Here is a 4624-nt window from a genome sequence, read left to right as displayed (position 1 = left end):
GAACCTTGAGAACAATGGTTTTATAAATATATTCCATTTCGGGCTGAATGTTCCAAAGTCTCTCACAGCCTCCCCACTGTCAAATTGTGGGTTTCTATGTTAGTTACCATTTGATGTAATGTTCTCTTATGATGGTTAAGTGATGCACTGATCTATGGATATAGTAATATGCCACTACGAGTCATTATATTTCATGTTCATTTTGCAGAATAGTAGTAGGTTTCCCCCTAGGCCCATGTGCTATCTATTCTCAGGTTATTTATTGCCCACTTTAGCAGTGTCTTATAGTGAGTGGACTGTGGGTCCCAGTTCCAGAAGGCTTCCCACGAAGATCTCCAGCCAAGCCGGGTGCGGGGGTTCAGGCCAAGGGGAACGAGTGCCAGCAGGGAGGGGGAATCGCCTCTGCTGCCTCCACTACTGCCTCTACCCACATCTACTGTGGCTCTGTGCTGAGCCAGTCCTGACTAAGCCAATGAGAATCCGACTAGCTAGCAAGGAGAGGGCCTTGAAGGTGCTTCGGGAGAGCAGATCTCTTCCCAAGTGTTACAGCTCTTGACAGAAACTCTTGGGCAACAGGATGATTCTCGCACACCTTTACTTCTCCCGAATAGAGTTTTTATATACAGTTTTCGGGTAGGTTATGGTCTGGCAGCAGGAAACTCCTATTGGCTTGGTCTGAGAGTTTGGAGATTCCTTATGTACATGTGGAAGAGCCTGAGGCACTGCTCTTTCATTGACTGATGACCATAGACCCCTCTGTGGGAGGGGCTGTGGAGGGCTGAAGCTAAGTGAGAGGCACCAGGAGGCCTAGAGTACTGCCAAACTCCTACTGTCTCTTTAGGGTCTCTGGGTTTGAAGCAGACTCAACTGGGTACCCCACTGCCTCTCACAGCCCACTACGCCATAGTGGATCTTAAATCAAATTTGAAAAGGGAGTTGGTTAATCCCATAACATTTATGCCATGATTTCACAAGTATCTCTTACAGGCACATTGCTGATGAAGGTTGCAGGGTTTGTAACTGGCTGATATTGATAACTATTTTTTTCCAGTATAATATATAGCAAACTTCCAGCACTATGACCATTATATATTAGGTATGAAGTTTTTAGTTGTGCTCCAGCTTGATTTCTTCATATCTGATAACACAAGCAAGTGGTCTCTTCAGCATTAGTATCTTAATATAATGTAGAGGGTAATCAATAGCATTGGAAATAGTATGGAGTATTTGAGGTGTTATATTGTATGCATTTCACCAATAATTAAAGATGAAATACATTCCTTGGATGCTTCCCCTGATAGTATATGATAACATTGTCTCTTCTATTATAAGATAACTCCATTTAAATGCATTTCATATATTTAAGGAAGCTTCTAGAATCATAAGTTTCATTATGCCTTTCAAAAGGCCTTTAGTGTTAATTATCCTTCCCATATTCTTTTACCCTACCTTCCCATTCCATATCCATGTATTCTAGTTTTCCACATTATCCATTTATAACACTATAATTTTCTTCATTCCTTAGAACAATTCTCTCTTTCATCCTTTTCCTTTATGAGATACACAGTGTCTGTAGATATTCTAAATATTATATACACACTGAAGCTTTAAAAACTGAACATCCACATATAAGAGATAACATAAAAGATTTGTCTTTCTGGATCTAGGTTACATTACAATGATAATTTCTTGCTCTATCCATTTACACACAAATTTCACAATTTCGTTTTTTAATAGCTGAATAATATTCCATAGTATAAATGTACCACATTTTTATGAAACATCAGATGATGGCAGGTAGGCTATTTCCAGCTTCTGGATATTATGAAGAGAACAGTAATAAACATGAATGTGTAAGTATCGTTGTAGTCTTTTGATTATATGCCCAATAATTATATAGCTGGATTTTGTGATACATCTATTTTCATCATATTGTGAAATATCCACACTGATTTCCATAGAGATTTTACCAATTTACACTCCCACCAGCAATGAGGATAAATTCTTTTTTTCTGACATCCTTGCCAGCATCTGCTGTCATTTATTTCATTAACCTTGGTCATTTTGAGTGGAGTCAAATGGAATCTCAAAGTAGCTTTAATATGCATTTCACTGATGGCAAAGGATGTTGAACATTTTAAAAGTGTTTCTTAGCCATTTGCATTTCATCTTTTAAGAACTCACTGTTTAGTTCTACACCACAATTTTAATTGAACTAGTGTTTTTTTCTTTTCAATGTTTAGTTGTTTTAGCTTCTGTATTCGAAGTACCAACACTCTATCTCATATATAGTTGGTAAAATATCTTTTATCCTGGATGACATTTTGCTTGAGTGATGGTGCCCTTTGCTGTACATAAACTTTTGACTTCATGGTGTCACATTTATCAATTATTTTTCTTAATGTCTTAATGCATTCTGCTCAGAAAGTCATTTCCTGTGCCAATGAGTTTCAGTCTATTCTACACTTTCTTTTCTATCAGATAAAGGTTATACAGTCTTTTATTGCAGTCCTTGATCCATATGGAGCTAAGCTTTCTGATGGATGATAAATACGGATAGATTTTCTTTCTTCTTGCAGCTGTCCAGTTTGGCCAGCACCATTTGTCGCTGATCCTGTCTCTTCTCCAGTGTATATATTTAGTTTCTTTGTAAAATATCAGATATTTGTAGGTGTGTGAAATAATATCTAATTCTTCAGTTTTATTCTTTTGCTCAACATGTCAGTTTTTAGTCAATACTACCATGTTTTTATTATCACAGTACTGTAATACAACTTGAAATCAGCAATGGTGATACCTCCTTCTGTTTGTTGATTACTCAGGGTTATTTTAGCCATCCTGGTGTGTGTGTGTGTGTGTGTGTGTGTGTGTGTGTGTTTCATATGAAGTTTAATATTATATTTTTTAATTTCTACAAAGAATTATATTAAAATTTTGATGGGGATTTCATTGAATCTGTACATTGTTTTTGGTAGGGTGGTGATATTCTAATATTAATCCTTCATATCAATGAGTATGACAGATTCTTCCATTTCCTCCAATTTCTGTTTTCAATGTCTTAGAGGTTTAATACAAGCCTTTCAATTGCTTGGTTAGTGTTATCCTATGATACATTATTTTATTTGTTTTAAGGGCTATTGTGAAAGGTACTATTTCCATAATTTCTTTCTCAGTTTGTTGTCATTTGTATATAGGAAGGCTACCAATCTTTGTGTGTTAATTTTACAACATTCCTCTTTGCTGAAAATGTATGTCAACTGTAGAAGTTTCTTGTTGAGGTTGTTAGGGTAATCTATGTATATAATCAGATTGCCAGAAAATAAAGATATTGTGATTTTTTTCCTTTCCCATTTGTGGAACCTAGATATTCATTTGTTTTAGTTCTCTAGCTAGGACTTAAAGTACTATACGGAATAGATATGGAGAGAGTGGACATCTTTGTATTATTGTTCCCTATTTTAGTGAAAATAGTTTGAGTTTCTCTGTTTAGGTTTATTTTGGCTATGGGCTTGCTGTAAATGGTCATTGTTATATTGAGTTATCCCCTTTATATCTCTAGACTCTCCAGGACCTTTATTATGAAGAGATGTTAGATTATTTTCAAAGGACTTCTCTGATACTTATGAAATGATAGTGTAGATTTTGTCTTTTCTTTCATTTATATGGTGGGTTAAGACTGTTGATTTACATACACTGAACAATCCTTGCATCTTTGGAATGAAGCTAACTTTTTCATGTTGGATAATAGTGAGAATTTGTACCTATGACATTGCTTTAAAATTTTCATTATTTTTTGCTAAGTCTCTCCCTCCTTCCCCCCCCTCTGTGTGTGTGTGTGTGTGTGTGTGTGTGTGTGTGTGTGTGTGAGAGAGAGAGAGAGAGAGAGAGAGAGAGAGAGAGAGAGAGAGAGAATGTGTGTGTCTTTTAAATCAGGAAATGATGTCTTCGAAAAAAACTTGGAAATGCTCCTCAGTTTCTATTTAGTAGAAAAATTTGAGAAATATTGGTGTTAATTCTTCATTAAAGGTCTGACCTTCAAAGACACTGAGTTCATCTGGTCCTAGACTTTTGTATTTGGAAGATTTTAATTACTGCTTCATTTCACTAGGGGTTATGAATCTGTTTAAATTATTTCAGCTTGATTTAGCTTTAGTAGGTTATATACAGAAAGGAAATTTGTACACAATATTTAAGTTTTTTACTTTGGTGGAATAGTTTTAAATTGTGTACTTCTGATTCTGAATTTCATTGGTGTATATTATATTTCTCTTTTCATTTCTTTTATTACCTTGAAACCTCTTTCAAATTCTTTTGATTAGTTTAGCAAGATTTACCAATCTTGTTATTTTTTTTAAAGAATCAACTTCTTTTTCATTGATTATTTGTAATTTTTTTCATCACCACTGTTATTGTTTCTGTTTCATTAATTTCGACCCGAAGTCTGTTTATTTCTTTTCAAGAACTCTTTTTTAGCTGTCATTTCTTTTTTTATTCTTAATATTCCATGTATATCAATATGTTATCAGTATGTGATTGCTCTAGTTTTTTTTTTTCATGTAAGCATTTAATTCTATGAAGTTGCCTCTTAAAACTACCTTCAAAATGTTCCATGGGTTGGTTTGCT

The sequence above is a fragment of the Grammomys surdaster genome, unplaced genomic scaffold (assembly GCF_004785775.1).
Source record: "Grammomys surdaster isolate TR1022 unplaced genomic scaffold, NIH_TR_1.0 230, whole genome shotgun sequence".
NCBI lineage: Eukaryota > Metazoa > Chordata > Mammalia > Rodentia > Muridae > Grammomys > Grammomys surdaster.
This window is presented reverse-complemented; position numbering follows the sequence as displayed.